The sequence below is a fragment of the Stegostoma tigrinum genome, chromosome 10 (assembly GCF_030684315.1).
Source record: "Stegostoma tigrinum isolate sSteTig4 chromosome 10, sSteTig4.hap1, whole genome shotgun sequence".
In the NCBI taxonomy this organism is placed as follows: Eukaryota; Metazoa; Chordata; class Chondrichthyes; order Orectolobiformes; family Stegostomatidae; genus Stegostoma; species Stegostoma tigrinum.
Window position 1 is genome coordinate 10,967,349 of NC_081363.1, and position 20,969 is coordinate 10,988,317.

General features: G+C 44.0%; 1 protein-coding gene across 32 annotated transcripts in view; it reads right to left on the reverse strand.

The window, feature by feature from the left end:
- Positions 1–20,969, reverse strand: part of nrxn3a (neurexin 3a) — a 2,036,587-nt gene that overhangs the window by 300,408 nt on the left and 1,715,210 nt on the right. The gene's annotated exons all lie outside the window — the stretch shown is intronic.

Below are 20,969 nucleotides of genomic sequence, written 5' to 3' on the forward strand. Positions count from 1 at the left end.
GACTAAGGTGGTACTGTTCCACGATCAATCAACTAGATCCTGGGCTAAATAACTAAGCTCAGCACATTGCAACAGTCTGGCAGCTGACAACAGGGGTGCAAGAATAGGTTTCATTGGTTCTGTGAGCAAGAGGACTCAGTACTTTATCTGAACAAACATCATCATGTCGCAGTTCAGTGTCAAATGTAAATGGACCACAGTTTCTGCCCACCATTGGACATCTTACAAAGTTGAAGGTTCAATATTAATGCAGTGCTAAGATTGAGAGTTTGTTGATCGGCAGAGGTATTAAGTATCATGGAATTGAAGCAAGTAGGTGGAATTAAGCAGCAGATCAGCCATGATCAGCCAATATAGCTTTCCTTTCTCGCTTCTCAAAGCCCTAAATAAAATGTAATGGGAGATAATGCAAAGTGAATGCCACATACTTGAAAATCAGAATTCCAAGTGATTTTTGTAATCCAGATTTGTATTTGCAGTGAGTTTATTTAAGGCTGACTGTATCTTGCCACCAATCTGTGGTGGTATTGAGTTAAAGTGTTCCCATTTGGTTTGTGAACCAGAGGAACCAGAGTTAAAGGGCTAACAGAAGGTCCATTTGGGCTAAAGAATTGTTCAGGTGGTCACAGAATGTGAATGTATCTTTGCAAGAGCAAATTCTTCAACAGATATGGAGTAATTGTTGCTTAGGATTATTGGAAAACTGCAAACTATTTTGGACAGAACTATTGCTCCATGCTACCGAAGTACACTTCCCTATAACCACGGTGTTTTTCAACATCTCCACTCACTTTTGTGTCTTGAGTCTGCACATCCAATAGTGTTACTGAGTTTCCAGGCTGTTCAAGAGTCTCCAAGAATAAGAGGAGCCCATTCGACCCATGATCTGTATCTTACTTCTACCTGCTCACCTGAATACCCCTGCCTGTCTAAAACGTGTCATTCTGAAGTTTGCATTGACATTACATCTCCAGCTTTATAACATCACACCACAGCCCTTCTTCCAGTCACTGCAGAACAACATTGACACTGAACCACTGAAAGGTTAAGAAGATGAACGACAAAAAGCTTTGTTGAAGAAGCTTGTTTTAAAGAGTGTCTTCAAGGAGGAGAGAGAATTTGAAATTTGGGGGTGAGATAATTCTAATACTTAGGGTACAGGGTATGTCAATAATGGTGGAGTGACAAGCTGAGGCAAAGTTGGAAGAGCACGGAAACTTCAGGGGGTTGCAGAGATGGCGGAGGTTACATAGATAGGAAGGGATGAATCCCCATGCTCACTCAGAAGCAATGAATCCTGTCCTAGCATTTATGTTGTTAGCTGCCAGGCTGTTGCAATGTGCCAAAATTAGTTATTTAGCCTTGGTCATACATGATTGATAATGGGACAGTACCACCTCAGGCATTAGTAAATCACTGAGAAACAGAAATTGCCATTTTAGTGTTAATTTCAGTGTATGTACGGAATAAAAAAAACAAAATAAGGGAGATCTCAAAGCCACATAGGACTCAGAGGTAATAACTTACATATCTGAAGCATAAGAGAAAGAGAGACAGAAAGAGACAGACACCACATCACTTGAACATTCTCAATTAGAGTTTGGGAACCAGGGAAGTGATGGTGCAAAGAGAGGTGATTTTCTGAAATATAGGAGCTCTGTGCCAATGAGTTTCCCTTTGAGACTCCTTAATGCCAGTCATTCAGGCAGCTAAACCTATCCATGCATTGAGAAACTGGAATTTGATAAATAGATCACCATTATCTTCTGTGGGTGTCAGTCCTTTCGACAAGGAAATCTTGCTAACTTGTATGTCACAGAGAAAATGAAGCACTGGAAAGTCGGAGTGTCACCTTACCACACTCTGTAACTGAGTATATCATTGACAAGCTTTTAATACTCGAGTTGGGAACTATCTAACCTACTTTCACTTCACTTTTATTGAAATCTATCTTCGACACTTGGTATTCTGCTCCTCAGCTATTCAGCATATCATATATACTCATGGGAAAGTCGAATTTCAAAACCAATTTTTTTTAGGCAAGGATAAAGGTGTTGACTTGTAATAAGTTTTGAAGGATTGCATGCCAGGCTGAGACTTGGAGACCACCAATTTTTTTTGTCTCTGCGGTCGCTGGCTGTGGTGCTGAATTCATCAGGGCTTGGCTGTCTTGAGTGGTCTGCTGGCATTATATTTCAGTAAGGCATCAATTAGCTGGAAATCATAATACAGAAGGAGGTCATTTGACTGAGTCTGCGCCAGCTTTTTCAAAGAACAATCCATTCATTCCCAATCCAGCTCTACATCCTGAATTTCTTTCTTATCCATCATGTATTTACCCAATTCACTTTGGTGTCTATATCTGTACTGGGCAATGGAATCTAATTCCTAACCACAGATTGTGTTAAATAGTTTTCCCTCATGTCACTTCTGGTTCCTTTGTCAATTACTTTATACCTAAACTGGTTTACAATGCAGGGTTATACCACCAGATGTGGCTTCAATGCCTGAAACCAGCTAAGGACACAAAGGAGATCAGAGATAATGGGAACTGCAGATGCTGGAGCACAAAAGCTCCTAACATGCTGCTTGGACTGCTGTGTTCATCCAGCTCCACACCTTGCTTTCTAAGGACACAAAGGACTCTCTTTTTCAACCTATCCTGCTCACCTGAGACTTGTCCCTCAGGTTAAGCCACGACAAGCCTCTCTCTCCTTCGAAGCAAGTATATGCTTGCATTGGTTTCAGAGCCAAACTTCATGCATCCCTCCTCCATCAGCAGTCCCACTACTTCCTGATAGAATTACAGTAAGGCTTACTTTTGTATTCCAAATGCTTGGAGTACATCTATACTTCTCACTGCCTCAGGAAAGGAGCCAACATAATCAAAGACCCCTCTCACCCTGGTTATAATCTTTTCTACTCTCTTCCGTTGGGCAGAAGAGAAAAGAAGCTTGAAAACATGTACCAACAGATTCAAGATCAGCTTCTTCCCTGCTGTTATCAGATTTACGAATGGACCTCACATGTATCAGAGTTGACCTTTCTCTGCGCCTTCTCAGTAGCTGTAACACTGTATTCTACATTCTGTTCTGTTACCCTGATGTACTAATGTCATGTATGATTTGTCCAGTTAGCATGGAAAACAATGCTTTTCACTGTATCTTGGCACATGTGACGATAATAAATCAAAACAAATCAAGTGTGAGGTGATGCACTTTGGTAGGAGTAACCGGAAGGCAAAGTACTGGGCTAATGGTAAAATTCTTGGTAGTGTAGATGAGCAGAGAGATCTCGGTATCCATGTACACAGATCCTTGAAAGTTGCCATCCAGGTTGACAGGGCTGTTAAGAAGGCACACAGTGTTTTAGCTTTTATTAATAGAGGGATCGAGTTCCGGAACCAGGAGGTTATGGTGAAGCTGTACAAAACTCTGGTGCGGCCGCACTTGGAGTATTTTCGTTTTCGTTAGAGAGAAGAAGGTTGAGAGGTGACTTAATTGAAACATATAAAATAATCAGAGGGTTAGATAGGGTGGATAGGGAGAGGCTTTTTCCTAGGATGGTGATGGTAAGCACGAGGGGGCATAGCTTTAAATTGAGGGGTGAAAGATATAGGACAGATGTCAGAGGTAGTTTCTTTACTCAGAGAGTAGTAAGGGAATGGAACGCTTTGCCTGCAACGGTAGTAGATTCACCAACTTTAGGTACATTTAAGTCGTCATTAGACAAGCATATGGACGTACATGGAATAGTGTAGGTTAGATGGGCTTGAGATCGGTATGACAGGTCAGCACAACATCAAGGGCCGAAGGGCCTGAACTGTGCTGTAATGTTCTATGTTCTATAACTGGGGAATAGAAAAATCTTGGAGTGTCTTTGGGCTGGAAGAGATTACAGAGAGGAAAGATGATGACACAGGGTTTGAAAGCAAGGATAAGAATGAGAAAAATCTTCAAACCCAAAGCATATTTTAAACCAATAATGCCTCCCCAACATCTACCTCATTATTCATTTGCCTGAATGGATCAGGTCTGCATTGTGAATGTCCATGTGTTATCCCATCTTCAACACCTTCCTTATGTAAACTACAGCGACCCAAAACTGCATCCACGCGCCGCGTTCAAGCAACTCACTGAGTTAACTGTACAGACACATCGAGAAAAACATCACTGCATTTTCTCTTGGTATCATGCAGTGGTATGTTGTAAACAAAACAGCAATGTTTTATTCAAGTACAATTCTCAGAAAACTTTGAATAGTGCGTATACCCTATGGCTAGTGGTAGGATAATGAAAAAAAACCCTGGGAGTCTTGTATATCAAACTGGCAAGGCTGCGCTGAACATAGCAAGTAAATAAACACTTTGATTTCTTGTACAAGGTCGCAGAATTGGAACGTGGTTATATTCACTGGCAAGGCAGCTGAGGATGTACACTGTACTCCACAATTAGCTGTACTGCTTCCAAAGTCGAGTTCCCGGCCTGTGCCCCATCTTGTTTCTTCATTCACTTTTTTTCACTTTTTCTCTTCATTGATCACCATCATCATTGTTGCCATCAAGTGTGCCTTGCCCAAAGACAGGTTCTTGGCTCACTGTGGTCTTTCTTAATCTCTGAGCTGCACCATCTTTTTTTTATTTCGTAAAGCTTCCCTCAATTTTCAAGTCATCCAACATTGAAATTCTCTTTCATTCCTGTTCCCTCTTTTCCCTTGAAATCCATCCTTCACAACATTTCTTATAATATCTATTCCCTCTTAAAATATGTCCAGCTCAGTTTCTCTGCCTTTTCCAAATGATATTTTCATCTACTTGGTTCTCCATTTCATTATCTCTCTATTATTCATTAATGGAATACGGGTCAACAGTTTTTGCTCATCCTAGAGTTAAGAATGCACCCCTTGTCTAGAGTCACAAAATACTTTACTGATCCTGATGGGGTTTTACAACAATCAACACTGGTTACATAGTCATCAACAGGCCAGCCTTACTTTAAATTCAAGATCTTTATTGAGCTCAATTTTTACCATCTGTCATATTGGGATTTGAACTGATGGCTCCTAAGATGCTGCTTGGCCTGCTGTGTTCATCTAGCTCCACACTTTGTTATCTCGGTTTCTCCAGCATCTGCAGTTCCCATTATCTCTGCCCCAAAATATTTGCCCAGGTTTCCAAATCATAGAATCGACTCAAATGCCTACAGTGTCTAAGCAGGCCTTTCAGTCCCTCGAGTCCATACTGACCCTCCAGGGAGCATCTGACATCCCATACTATAACACTGCATTTCCCACGCCTAACCCAATTAGCCTGCATATCCCTGGGCACTATGGGCAATTTAATCAAGGCCAATCCATTTAACCTGCATGTCTTTGGACTGTGGGAGGAAATCAAAGAACCCAGAGGAAACCCACACAGACACAGGGAGAATGTGCAAACTCTACACAGATAGTTTCCCGAGGCTGGGATTGAACCTGGGTGCCTAGTGCTGTGAGGCAGCAGTGCTCAACACCGAGCCACTGTATGACTTGCTCAGTGAGATTATCACTAAACAACCGCATCCCCTATCACCTATGTTGGTCCATTCACTCTTTCACTACTCTGACTCTCTATCAATGTACACTTAGTGTGCAAACTCCCTCCCTACACTACACCCTTTTTTCCATCCCCTCATGTAGTACTTCACTCCTTAGTCCCCCTGACATAAGAAACTAGGTGCTATATATTAACATTTCCAAAGAATCTCGGAATAGCAAGTAGTTTTAACAGATGAGAGTAGGGGCTGTTAGATGGCTCAGCTTGATCGGGTGGAGAATGGCCAAGTCAGTTTCCCACCAGATGCTTTCTAGCCATTATCCCTTGGTCTTAAGGGAGCATATTGGCTATGCTCGGGGTCAACCAAGATGAGACAGTAATGGTTTTGACTGATGCTGCAGTGATGAAGATTAAGTGAGGATGTTGTTGAATGGATTGGTACCTGCAGAAATACTTTGGTGAATAAATGATTGAATAGTTGCAAAGGTGTGCTGGCATCAGGGGATTGGCTGGAAGTGTGTGAAGGAAGAGTATAGAAGTAAGAAGTAAGAAAGATTGGGAAAGGGAAAAGCAGGTAGGGGTGAAGAGTGATACAGGAAGTGATCATGGGTGATCTTAGTCTTTGACTGAATTGAATCTAAAGTAATGAGATCATGTGAGGTAGCAAGACCAAGGGGTGCCTGAATATGTGTTAGAGAGTTTACATGGATGGAGAGAATAAGGTACAATCGAGGAGTGCTTCAAAATAATAAAATGAGACACTTCTGGAAATGTAGAACATCCTTGCCAATTTGGTCATGCGTGACAAGAAAATTCTAATAATCTGCAGCACCGAAGGGAACAATTACCATCTTCCATCCTCAAACTCCCAGCACTGTAAAAACTCCATTTTAAGCAATACTGGAGGATGGAGCAGTGGGATTAAGGGTGGCAATCATGTTTTGCAACAACATAACATGATACATAAATTCCTCATACTCTGTTGACAAACTTTAATCTGCTTTGAAACGGCCATTATTTTGAGTTTTGCAGAAAAATGCATTATTGCATCCTCTATTCCCTGTGTGGGATTGCTTGGTAAAAATGCTTTGCATCCATAAGGCTTACAGTGGAAGATAAAATGTACCTTCGAGCATTTTACATATCCTATGCATGATATGCTCCATCTGTACAATGTACAGTACCTCCATAATTACAGCAGTGAGAAATGCTAGACTGATCCAAGCAGAATCAAATCTGATTATATTACTTACAAGCAGAAACACTGTACTATCAGCCTGGAGTTTATCTATAAATAACCCGGTCTCTCACACAATGATACCTCCAGGCTGTTTGCAGGCTGCATTTGAACTTATTCAAACATAAAGCATTCTTACTGATTTTTTCAGAGTTAGGGTGAGGTAAAGTAGGTGGCTTCCCTGCTTACTTCATCCCTTAGTTGCTTCCTTCAAAAAGCCGTCCAATTGCATCTGTGTTTTATCACAATCCTTATTACATTCCCACTGAGATAATGCCTGCATACAACTATCACGTTGAGGTCAAGCCATTACACTTCCTTTTACAGCAAGGGTCCCTGTAATATTCTCACCAACACACTCATATAGACGAAGAAAGTGACCATTAGGCTCCTCATTCTCCCTGTCATTCATGAAGATAATCGCTGAATTACCACTAAAATCCATAACCCATCTTCACCCCGATACAGTCATACAGCATTGGAACAGACCCTTTTCCCAACCAGCCCATGCCAAACATAATCCCAAACTAAACTAGACCCCACCTGCCTGCTCCTGATCCATATCCCTCCAAACATTTCCTATTCATGTACTCATCCAAATGTCTTATCTATTAATATATTTGACGAACAACAATCTACCAATCCCAGTTTTAAAATAAATAATTGGTCTAGTATCAACTGTCTCTGTAAATTTCTAATTTCCAACATTTTGTGTGAAAACATGGATTCCTGATCACTTTTCCCATTCAAATTGTTCATGATGTCACTTTAAAGATTCCTGTTCCATTCCCACTGCTCACTGTGTTATATTCCCATAACCACAGCCCATGTCCAAATACAGTAAAATCTGGTCAATGCTCAGGCTTGAATTGAAAACTGGCGAGTAGCATTCATGGTACAAAGGTACTGTGCAAGAAGCATCGCCAACAAGAGAGAATCAAAACATTGGCTTTTAACATTCAATCATGTTACCATTGCTGAATCCTTCACGATCAACATCTTGGTTGCAATTGACCAGAAAACGCAAATGAACTTGCTACATAAACACAATGACAACAGGAGCATGTTAGAGGCTAGGAATCCTGCAAGTTACCTTCTTACTCAAAGTCTGTCCATCACCCACAAGGTGCAAGTCAGAAGTGTGATGGAATACTCCCATTTACCTGGATTGGTGTAGCTCTAACAGCACTCAAAAAGCTTGACACCATCCAGGATAGAGCTGCCCAGTTGACAGGCACCACATCTACAAATATTAGCTCCTTCCATCAACAATGCTACCATACACAATATCTATCATCCACAAAATACACTGCAGAGGATTGTCAACGGCCTTTGAAGGCACATTACCAATCAGGGACCACTTCCATCTAGCAGGACACAGGCAGCAGATGCATTGAGAGCATTGCTGTCTACACATTCCCCTCCAAGCCTCCCACCATCCTGACTTGGAAATGTATCACCGTTCCTTCACTGTCACTGAGTCCTGGAACTTCCTTCCTTACAGTACAGTGGTTCAATACTGTAGCTTGCTATTACCTTCTTCTCATGGATGGGAATTAATGCTGACACAGCCAGCAACTCCCAGATCCCATGAAAGAATAAAAAAAAAGTTTGAATATTTAATAAATTTAGTTTATAATGCGGGAACAGTCTCAACAGCATAATTGATCCATGCCATTATTAATGCTTCACAAGCCTTCTCTTATCTTTCTTCATCTAACCTCACGGATCTATCTTTCAATTTCTTTCTCATTCATGTGTCTATCTGGCTTCCCCTTAAGGACCTCGATGCTACTCATTACACTGAGCTATATTGGTCGCAGGTTTCACATTACAGTCACTCTGAATTGTAGATCATGTCGAGGTTCAGTAGGGGATGTGAGAAATGGCTTCAGGCGAAAGAAAGAGCTAGTTGTCACAGTTGCAAAGATGATTCCCTTCAAGCCCCTTCACGTGTCTTGGTTAAGAAGGCATGGACATATTGAAGGGGAATTAAGGGCTTAAGAATAGTCCCCTGACAGCCAAGCAACTGTCAGTACCTATGATGATGTTGTCCTTCCTCAGAGCCTTCCCTCATAATGATGGCTCTTCTCTTCCAAGTTCAGATCAATAATACTTTCAATATTCCACTTGCAAACTTCATCGGTATTCAGTTTTGGTAGAACAGCAACAAAGCGAGGTTCAGGATCAGCAACAATGTTAATTGGAATCAGGCATGCCAAGCCATCACCTTTTGATAACAAGATATCTTTAATTCCCCTCAGTAAACACTGTGGATTTCTTTGTGTAAAAATGTACCTCAAAGCTGAATTCATCCTCCCAAGGATCAATATGTGTGAGTATAAAGGAACACAATTGCTTTTTATTTCCTTCCTTTCTCCACTCATTAGCCCTACGCTCCTGAGGACTCATGGGTGACAAAACATGGGGTCATTCTTGGAGGCCTCATCCATGCAGTGACTCTTCTTGTGTGATGCTTCCCAGCCTGGCCTTTCAGCTGAAACTGTTCACCCGATATTTATCGCCTTGTTGTTTCTATCACAGTTAGAAAACTGATGGCTGATGGTTGGCCATTCAGCTCCCCGGACCTGTTCCAACATTCATCTGGAGTACTGCGTACAATTCTGGTCGCCCTGCTACAGGAAAGATACTTTTAAATTGGAGATCTACCAGGATGTTGCTGGGACTGGAGGTTTTGAATTATTGGGTTGGACAGTCTGGGACTTCTTTCACTGGGGCGTAAGAGTTTGAGGGGTGACCTTACAGAGGTTTATAAAATCATGAAGGGCACACATAAGATGGATTGCAAAGGTCTTTTTCCCAGGCTAGGGAGATTCAAGTCTAGACGGCATATTTTTAAGGTGAGAGGAAAAAGATTTAAAAGGGGCCTGAGCGGCAACTTTTTTATACAAAGCAGGGTTAATATGTGGACTAATTGCCAGTGGAAGTGGTGGATGCAGGCACAGTTATAACATTTGAAAGATATTTGGACAGGTACATGGGTAGGAAAGGTCTCGAGGGATATGGGCCAAATGCAGGCAAGTGTGACTAGTTTAGTTTGGGAAACTTGGACAGCATTGACTAGTTGGATTGAAGAGTCTGTTTCTGTACTATATGACTCTGAGACTCTCAACTGGAAAAGGTGCAAATCAGATTTACAGGGATGTTATCAAGATTGGAGGGTTTGAGTTATAAGGAGAGGCTGGACAGGTTGGGATGTCTTTCCCTGGAATGAAGGAGGCTTACGGGTGACCTTATAGAGGTTTATAAAATCATGAGGGGCACAGATAAGGTGAACAGCCAAGAGGTTTCCTCCCAGGGTAGGGGAATTCAAAACTGGACGGCATAGGTTTGAGGCGAGAGGGTGGTGCACAAACAGTAGGAGCTACCAGAAGAAGGGGTAGAGGTGAGTACAATTATAACATGTAGACACATATATGGAAAGGATAAGTCAGGAGGAGTATGGGTCAAACGCAGGCAAATGGATTAGTTCAGTTTATGAAATCTGCTCAATTTGAATGAGTTGGGTCAAAGGGCTGTGCTGTATGGTGCTTTGACACTTAACTGGCCTGATCCTCATTCCAACTTCATCCGTATGTCTTTGCCTCCAAATCTTATAATACATTTTTTCAGTGAAAATCTGTTCATCTCAACGTTATTTCAATGTATAACTGAACTCACATCTACTATTTATTTCTTGCAGAATCATAGAATCTCAACACTGCAGATACAGGCCAGTTGCCCCAACCATGTCGGCATTGACCCTCTGAAAAGCATCCCACCCAGACCCACCATCCCATAACACTGCAATTTCTCATGGCTAACCCAACTAACCTGCACAACTTTGGATTATACATAGAACATAGAACATAGAACAGTACAGCACAGAACAGGCCCTTCAGCCCACAATGTTGTGCCGACCATTGATCCTCATGTATGCACCCTCAAATTTCTGTGACCATATACATGTCCAGCAGTCTCTTAAATGACCCCAATGACCTTGCTTCCACAACTGCTGCTGGCAACGCATTCCATGCTCTCACAACTCTGTGTAAAGAATGCGCCTCTGACATCCCCTCTATACTTTCCACCAACCAGCTTAAAACTATGACCCCTCGTGCTAGCCATTTCTGCCCTGGGAAATAGTCTCTGGCTATCAACTCTATCTATGCCTCTCATTATCTTGTATACCTCAATTAAGTCCCCTCTCCTCCTCCTTTTCTCCAATGAAAAGAGACCAAGCTCAGTCAACCTCTCTTCATAAGATAAGCCCTCCAGTCCAGGCAGCATCCTGGTAAACCTCCTCTGAACCCTCTCCAAAGCATCCACATCTTTCGTATATAGGGCGCCCAGAACTGGACGCAGTATTCCAAGTGCAGTCTAACCAAAGTTTTATAGAGCTGCAACAAGATCTCACGACTCTTAAACTCAATCCCCCTGTTAATGAAAGCCAAAACACCATATGCTTTCTTAACAACCCTGTCCACTTGGGTGGCCATTTTAAGGGATCTATGTATCTGCACACCAAGATCCCTCTGTTCCTCCACACTGCCAAGAATCCTATCCTTAATCCTGTACTCAGCTTTCAAATTCGACCTTCCAAAATGCATCACCTCGCATTTATCCAGGTTGAACTCCATCTGCCACCTCTCAGCCCATCTCTGCATCCTGTCAATGTCCCGCTGCAGCCTACAACAGCCCTCTACACTGTCAACGACACCTCCGACCTTTGTGTCATCTGCAAACTTGCTGACCCATCCTTCAATCCCCTCATCCAAGTCATTAATAAAAATTACAAACAGTAGAGGCCCAAGGACAGACCCTGTGGAACACCACTCACCACTGACTTCCAGGCAGAATATTTTCCTTCTACTACCACTCGCTGTCTTCTGTTGGCCAGCCAATTCTGTATCCAAGCAGCTAAGTTCCCCTGTATCCCATTACTCCTGACCATCTGAATGAGCCTACCATGGGGAACCTTATCAAATGCCTTACTGAAGTCCATATACACCACATCCACAGCTCGACCCTCATCAACTTTTCTAGTCACATCCTCAAAAAACTCGATAAGGTTTGTAAGGCATGACCTACCCCTCACAAAGCCGTGTTGACTGTATTTGATCAAACCATGCTCTTCCAGATGGTCATAAATCTTATCCCTCAGAATCCTTTCTAACACCTTGCAGACGACAGACGTGAGACTTACTGGTCTATAATTGCCGGGGATTTCCCTATTTCCTTTCTTGAAGAGAGGAATTACATTTGCCTCTCTCCAGTCCTCAGGTACGACTCCAGTGGAGAGCAAGGATGCAAAGATCTTCGCAAGTGGCGAAGCAATTGCATTTCTCGCTTCCCAAAGCAGCCGAGGACAAATCTGGTCCGGGCCTGGCGACTTGTCAATCTTAATGTTTGACAAAATTTTCAGCACATCAGCTTCCTCTATCTCTATCCATTCCAGCATGCACACCTGCTCTTCAAAGGTTTCATTCACTACAAAGTTCGTTTCTTTCGTAAAGACAGAAGCAAAAAACTCATTTAGGGCTTCCCCTAACTCCTCAGGCTCCACACACAAGTTCCCTATGCTATCCCTGATCGGCCCTACTCTTTCTTTGACCATTCTCTTATTCCTCACATAAGTGTAAAATGCCTTTGTGTTTTCCCGGATTCCTTCTGCCAAGCCTTTCTCGTGCCCCCTCCTGGCTCTCCTCAGACCATTTTTGAGCTCCTTCCTTGCCTGCATGTCATCCTCTCTAGCTGAACTTGACCCTAGCTTCCTCCACCTTATGTAAGCTACCTTCTTCCTTTTCACAAGAAGCTCCACCGCTCTCGTCATCCAAGGTTCCTTTATCTTACCCCTTCTTGCCTGTCTCAGAGGGACATATTTACTCATCACTCCCAACAACTGTTCCTTAAACAGTCTCCACATGTCTATAGCTCCCTTACCATGGAACAACTGCTCCCAGTCCATGCTTCCTAACTCATGTCTAATCGCATCATAGTTTCCTCTTCCCCAATTAAATATCCTCCCATTTTGCCTAATCCTCTCCTTCTCCATAGCTATGTAGAATGTGAGGCAGTTATGGTCACTATCACCAAAATGCTCTCCCACCACAAGATCTGATACCTGCCCCGGCTCGTTTCCGAGCACCAAGTCTAGAATGGCCTCTCCCCTTGTCGGCCTGTCAACGTACTGCGTTAGGAAACCCTCCTGAACACACCTTACAAAAACAGCTCCATTCAAATCTTCTGCTCGAAGGAGGTTCCAATCAATATTGGGAAAGTTAAAGTCACCCATTACAACAACCCTACTGCGTCCACACTTTTCCAAAATCTGTCGACCTATGCTTTCTACAATCTCCCTGCTGCTATTGGGGGGCCTGTAGTAAACCCCTAACGAGGTGACTACTCCCTTGCTGTTCCTAATTTCCACCCATACTGACTCAGTAGGCAGATCTTCCCCGACAATGGAAGCTTCTGTAGCTGTGATACCCTCTCTGATTAGTAGTGCTACACCCCCTCCTCTTTTTCCCCCCTCCCTATTATGGGAGGAAAGGGGAGCACCCGGAGGAAGCCCATGCAGATACGTGGTGAACGTGCAAACTCCACACAGACAGTCGCCCGAGGGTGGAATTGAACTCAGATTCTGGGTGCTGTGAGGCAGCAGAACTGGCTACAGAGCCATCATGCCCGCAAGTGTGTGGGACAAAATTCCACACATTTGCCACTTTCTGTGTGGATATTGGAGATTCCTCATCCAAGTCAGTTGTAAAGATCACAAAGAGCAGAGGTCCCAGAACAGATCCCTGTGGAACACCACTGGTCACCGGGCTCCAGGCTGAATACTCTCCATCTACTACCACCCTCTGTCTTCTATTAGACAGCTAATTCTGTATCCTCAAGCCAAATTCCCCTCAATCCCAGGCCTCCTGACGTTCTGAATGATGATACCATGTGGAAACTTATCAAATGCCTTGCTAAAATCCACATGCACCACATCCACTGCCTTACCTTCATCAATGTGTTTTGTCGCATCCTCAAAGAATTCAATAAGGCTTGTGAGGCATGACCTTCCCCTTACAAAGCCATGCCGACTATTTCTAATCAAACTATGCTTTTCCAAATAATCATAAATCTCTCAGAATCCTCTCCAATAATTTGCTCACCACAGAGGTAAGACTGACTGGTCTGTAATTCCCAGGATTATCCCTGTTCCCTTTCTTCAACAAGGGAATAACATCTGGTACTACTCCAGTGGACAGTGAGGATGCAAAGATCATCACTAAAGGGGCAGCAATCTCTTCCCTTGCTTCCCATAGTAACCTTGCGTATATCCCGTCTGGCCCAGGGGACTTATCTATCCTCATGTTTTTCAAAATTTCTAGCATATTCTACTTCCTAACATCAACCTGTTCAAGCATATTTGCTTGTTTCATGCTGTCGTCACAAACATCGATGTCTCTCTCACTGGTGAATACTGAAGCAAAGTATTCATTAAGGACCTCCCCTACTTCCTCTGACTCCGCGCACAAGTTGCCTCCACTATCCCTGATTGGTCCTACCCTCACTCTGGCCATCCTCTAGTTCCTCACATAAGTATAGAACGCCTTGGGGCTTTCCTTCATACTATCCACCAAGGCTTTTTGATACCCCCTTCTAGTTCTCCTAAATTCATTCTTCAGTTCTTTCCTGGCTACTCTGTAACTCTCTAGAGCCCTGTCTGATCCTTGCTTCCTCAACCTTGAGTAAGCTTCCTTCTTCCTCTTGACTAGATGTTCCACTTGTCTTGTCATCCAACGTCCCTTCACCTTACCATCCTTTCCTTGCCTCAGTGGGACAAACCTATCCAGTACTCGTAACAACTGCTCCCAAAACAATCTCCACATTTCTGTGATAATAAAATGTGAGGCTGGATGAACACAGCAGGCCAAGCAGCATCTCAGGAGCACAAAAGCTGACGTTTCGGGCCTAGACCCTTCATCAGAGAGGGGGATGGGGAGAGGGAACTGGAATAAATAGGGAGAGAGGGGGAGGCGGACCGAAGATGGAGAGTAAAGAAGATAGGTGGAGAGAGTATAGGTGGGGAGGTAGGGAGGGGATAGGTCAGTCCAGGGAAGACGGACAGGTCAAGGAGGTGGGATGAGGTTAGTAGGTAGGAGATGGGGGTGCGGCTTGGGGTGGGAGGAAGGGATGGGTGAGAGGAAGAACCGGTTAGGGAGGCAGAGACAGGTTGGACTGGTTTTGGGATGCTGTGGGTGGGGGGGAAGAGCTGGGCTGGTTGTGTGGTGCAGTGGGGGGAGGGGACGAACTGGGCTGGTTTAGGGATGCAGTAGGCCTCCCACATTTCTGTCATGCATTTCCCTGAGAACATCTGTTCCCAATTTATGCTCTGCAGTTCTTGCCTAATAGCATCATAATTCCCCCTCCCCCAATTAAATACTTTCCCATACCATCTGCTCCTATCCCTCTCCATGGCTATAGTAAAGGTCCGGGAGTTGTGATCACCATCGACAAAATGCTTTCCCACCCAGAGATCTGACACCTGGTCTGGTTCATTGCCAAGCACCAAATCCAATATGGCCTCCCCTCTAGTCGGCCTATCTACATATTGAGTTAGAGATCCTTCCTGAACACGCCTGACAAAATCTGTTCCATCAAATCTATTTGCACTTAAGAGGTTCCAGTCTATATTAGGGATGTTGAAGTCACCCATGACAACGACCCTATTACTTCTGCATCTTTCCAAAAACATTGCATTTGCCTCCCTAGCTGCAAAGTGAACTGCACATTAACCTTAAGAGAATCCTGAGCTCCCAAATCCCTTTATGCTTCAGGTTTCTGAGACAGGCAAGAAGGGGTAAGATAAAGGAACCTTGGATGACGAGAGCGGTGGAGCCTCTCGTCAAAAGGAAGAAGGTAGCTTACATAAGTTGGAGGAAGCTAGGGTCAAGCTCAGCTCTAGAGGATTACAGGCAGGCGAGGAAAGAGCTCAAAAATGGTTTGAGGAGAGCCAGGAGGGGGCATGAGAAAGGCTTGGCAGAACGGATTAGGGAGAACACAAAGGCATTTTACACTTATGTGAGGAATAAGAGAATGGTCAAAGAAAGAGTAGGGCCGATCAGGGATAGCATAGGGAACTTGTGTGTGGAGTCTGAGGAGGTAGGGGAAGCCCTAAATGAGTTTTTTGCTTCTGTCTTTACGAAAGAAACGAAGTTTGTAGTGAATGAAACCTTTGAAGAGCAGGTGTGCGTGCTGGAATGGATAGAGATAGAGGAAGCTGATGTGCTGAAAATTTTGTCAAACGTTAAGATTGACAAGTCGCCAGGCCCGGACCAGATTTGTCCTCGGCTGCTTTGGGAAGCGAGAAATGCAATTTCTTCGCCACTCGCGAAGATCTTTGCATCCTTGCTCTCCACTGGAGTCGTACCTGAGGACTGGAGAGAGGCAAATGGAATTGCTCTCTTCAAGAAAGGAAATAGGGAAATCCCCAGCAATTACAGACCAGTAAGTCTCACGTCTGTCGTCTGCAAGGTGTTAGAAAGGATTCTGAGGGATAGGATTTATGACCATCTGGAAGAGCAGGGCTTGATTAAATGCAGTCAACACGGCTTTGTGAGGGGCAGGTCATGCCTCACAACCTTATTGAGTTCTTTGAGGATATGACAAGAAAAGTTGATGAGGGTCGAGCTGTGGATGTGGTGTATATGGACTTCAGTTAGGCATTTGATAAGGTTCTCCATGGTAGGCTCATTCAGAAGGTCAGGAGTAATGGGATACAGGGGAACTTAGCTGTCTAGATACAGAATTGGCTGGCCAACAGAAGACAGCGAGTGGTAGTAGAAGGAAAATATTCTGCCTGGAAGTCAGTGGTGAGTGGTGTTCCACAGGGCTCTGTCCTTGGGCCTCTACTGTTTGTAATTTTTATTAATGACTTGGATGAGGGGATTGAAGGATGGGTCAGCAAGTTTGCAGATGACACGAAGGTTGGAGGTGTCGTTGACAGTATAGAGGGCTGTTGTAGGCTGCAGCGGGACATTGACAGGATGCAGAGATGGGCTGAGAGGTGGCAGATGGAGTTCAACCTGGATAAATGCGAGGTGATGCATTTTGGAAGGTCGAATTTGAAAGCTGAGTACAGGATTAAGGATAGGATTCTTGGCAGCGTGGAGGAACAGAGGGATCTTGGTGTGCAGATACATAGATCCCTTAAAATGGCCACCCAAGTGGACAGGGTTGTTAAGAAAGCATATGGTGTTTTGGCTTTCATTAACAGGGGGATTGAGTTTAAGAGTCGTGAGATCTTGTTACAGCTCTATAAAACTTTGGTTAGACTGCACTTGGAATACTGCGTCCAGTTCTGGTCACCCTATTATAGGAAAGATGTGGATGCTTTGGAGAGGGTTCAGAGGAGGTTTACCAGGTTGCTGCCTAGACTGGAGGGCTTATCTTATGAAGAGTGGTTGACTGAGCTCGGACTTTTATCACTGGAGAAAAGGAGGGGAGGGGACCTAATTGAGGTATACAAGATAATGAGAGGCATAGATAGATAGAGTTGATAGCCAGAGACTATTTCCCAGGGCAGAAAAGGCTAACACGAGGGGTCATAGTTTTAAGCTGGTTGGAGGAAAGTATAGAGGGCATGTCAGAGGCGGGTTCTTTACACAGAGAGTTGTGAGAGCATGGAATGCGTTGCCAGCAGCAGTTGTGGAAGCAAGGTCATTGGGGACATTTAAGAGACTGTTGGACATGCATATGGTCACAGAAATTTAAGGGTGCATACAGGAGGATCAAGGTCGGCACAACATCGTGGGCCGAAGGGCCTGTTCTGTGCTGTACTGTTCTATGTTCTATGTTCTATGTTCTATGTTTCCATAGCCTTTGCCCATTTAGAAAACAGGCTGTACTCTCAATCCTGTATTGACTGTTGCCCCCTAGCTGTCCCCATCGCTGCTCTGCCTGGAGTTAGATTCCTGAGCCTTTCCATACTCTCTGTGGAAGCTGTAGAATGCACTACTCCAGAGTGTGTGGTGGGTGCTGGGACACTGAATAAATTCAAGAAAGAGATTTTTGATGAGTAATTACGGAGAGCGGGCAGGAGAGTGGAAGTGAGGGTAAAACGAGACTAGCCATCATCATATTAAATGGTGGAGCAGGTTCGAGGGGCTGAACTGTCCACTCCTCCTTCTTCTTATGTTCTTATCCTTGTGTGGCACCTGACGTGATGCTTCATGTCCCAAAGAACTTTAAAAGCCAATGCATTTCTTTTTAACATGTAGTCCATGTTGTGTTGCAGGGCACTGAGGCAGACATAGTCAGCTCCCTCGAACGAGCAACGCCATAAGCACCAGATCATATGTTTTTGGCATGTTGATTGAGAGGTAAGTATTGATTCAGGGCACAGTGGAGAACTGTTCGAAACGGTGTCTTTGTCAACTGGAGAAAAGCAAATGCAGGTGAGGGATCTTGGATCTGAAAGGTGGAACCCTTGTGAGGACAGCACTGTCAAACTGGGTGATGCGCTGTTGTCTCTAACCCTCCAGACTCAGGGGCGAGAGTGCACCACACTGAGCCATGTCTGACCATACTCTGCTCTCGATCACCAATGTGGTGCAGCGTGTACCTGTTTCACTCTCTGCAGGATGGTAATTATATCGTTCAGCTTCGACTCAGATTACGACAGTGGCTCAGCTTACAAAAACAGAAGCTGCTGGAAAAGCTCAGCAGGTCTGGCAGCACCTGTGGAGAAAAATCCGGTGACCCTTCCTTGGAACAGTTTAGTGGCTCAGCTTATCAGGGCGCCGAAACAAATTGAGCAGGTTTGAAGGGCCAAGTAGCCTAGTCCTGATACTATTTTGTATGTTTTGCAAGAAGCTCACCCAAGAAAGATGCATTGAGGTATTCTTCTTAATGGGACTCACACCCCTGCATCTGGTGATGCAGTATTAAAGGTACTGGACTGGTACTCCACAGTGCTTTCAGGTTAATGTTCTGGTGGGTGGCTATGAGTTCAAATCCCACCAATGCAGCTGGTGGAATTGTAAAGCTAGTCTCAACAGCGACAGCCATGACCACTTACATTGATTTCATCTGCTTTCATAATGCCCTTCGGGGAAGTAAATCTGATGTTCCTACCTTGTCTAGCCGACATGCCTCCAGACCCACAGAAATACAGTTGACACTACAAGTGGACAAGTAAATAATTCGAGGGCAGTTAGGGACCGGGCAGCAAATACTGGCCTTGCCAGTGATGCCCATATCCCATCAAAGAATGGAAACAGAGTCGAGCTGGTGAGAGTGATTGTTACATTTCCTGGACCACTTACAAAGATCAAACAACAGTACACCACTGGAACAGGCCTCTCAGCCCACCAAGCCTGCATTGACACACAATGCCTTTCTAAACTAAAAACCTTTCGCCTCAAAACAGTCCGCATCCCTCTATTCCCTGCCCATTCATGTATCTATCAAGATGCCTCTTAAACCTCGCTATTGTATATGCCTCCACCATCTCCTCTGGCAGCACATTCCAGGCACTTAACACCCTATGTGTTAAAAACCTGCCTCTACATTAGCTTTAAATTTTCCCCCCTTTACCTGAAACCTATATTCCCTGGAAATGGAGATTTCAACCCCAGGCAAAAGACCCTGACTAACCATTCTATCTATGTCCCTCAAAATTTTGTAAACGTGTATCAGGTTTCTCATCATCCTCTGACATTCAAGTAAAAACAAAGCAAGTTTGTCCAATCTCTCCTCACAGCTAATAGCCTCTCAACTAGACAACTTCCTGATAGATCATTTCTGTAGCCTCTCCAAAGCCTCGATACCTGTCTGGTGAACACACCCCATCAGGCCCTGGAGGCTAATCTACATTAATGCTTTTCGAAACACCCAAGATCTCCTTTTTTTACAGTGACATGCCCTGGAATATCAACATACCCCTCTCTAGACTCACCATCCACCATGTCTTCCTCCTTTGTAAATACCAACGCAAAATATTCATTAAGGACATTATCCACCTCTTCTCGCTCTGTGCATAAATTCTCCCTTTTATTCTCTGAGGACCTGCTTATTCCCTAGTTACCCACTTGCGCCTTATATATGTATTGGGATTTTCCTTAATCCTGTTGGCAAAAGATATTTATTATCCGCTTTTAGTCCTCTTAGTTCCTTATCTGAGGTCTTGCCTGCTATCTTTGAGGTCTCTGTTTGTCATCAGTTTCCTAAACACTACAAATTCCTACTTTATTCTTTTTGACTAAGCTCTCAATTTCACTTGTCATCCAGGGTTCCTGAATCTTGCCATCCTTATCCTTCATGTTCACAGGAACATGCTGGTCCTGAACTCTCATCACTGTCCTTAAAAAGATTCCCACATGCCAGGCGTAGATTTACCCTCAGCAGCTGCTTGCAGTCAAAACTGCCCCGATTCTACCTAATATTGTAATTGTTAGCCTTCGCCCGAATTAAATATTTTCACTCAAGGACTACTTTTGTCCTTACCCATAAGTAACTTAAAGCTTAAAGAATTATGGTCACGATTCCCAAAACATTCCTCCACTGAAACTTCAATCGCCTGGCTGGGCTAAATCCCCAGTACTAGGTTAGTATGGCCCATTCCTTGGTTGGACTATTTACACATTGTTTCAAAAAATCATCCTCGACACGCCTAACAAATCAGCCCCCATCCAGGCCCCTATCAATAAGCAAGTCCCAGACAATATAGAGGAAGTCAAGATCACGCACCACAATGACCCTGTTGTTTTTTACATTTTTCCGTGATCTGTCCACTTATACTTCCTCTGTCACCCACTGGCTGTGGGAGGCCTGTAGTACAATCCCATCAAAGCCACCGCACCCTTTCTATTCCTGAGTTCTACCCATGTGACCTCACTGGACCAGCCCTCCAAGATGTCCTCCCTCAGTGTAGCTTTGACATTCTCCCTTATCAGTAACGCAACTCCCCTGCCTCAATTTCGCCTGACACATCTAAATCCTGGAGCGTTAAGCTGCCAGTCCTGTCCCTCTCTCAACTAACTTTCATTGTATTTATGATCACAACCCCCGAGAACACAATGAGAGATTGAGATTCCTCAGTTCCTCACTCATTTTGCCTTTTAAAAACCTCTAACTTGGAACTTTCAGAGCCAGCACTTCAAAGGGCAGTAATTGTATGAGAAATCTTGCTGTAATCGTTTTAAC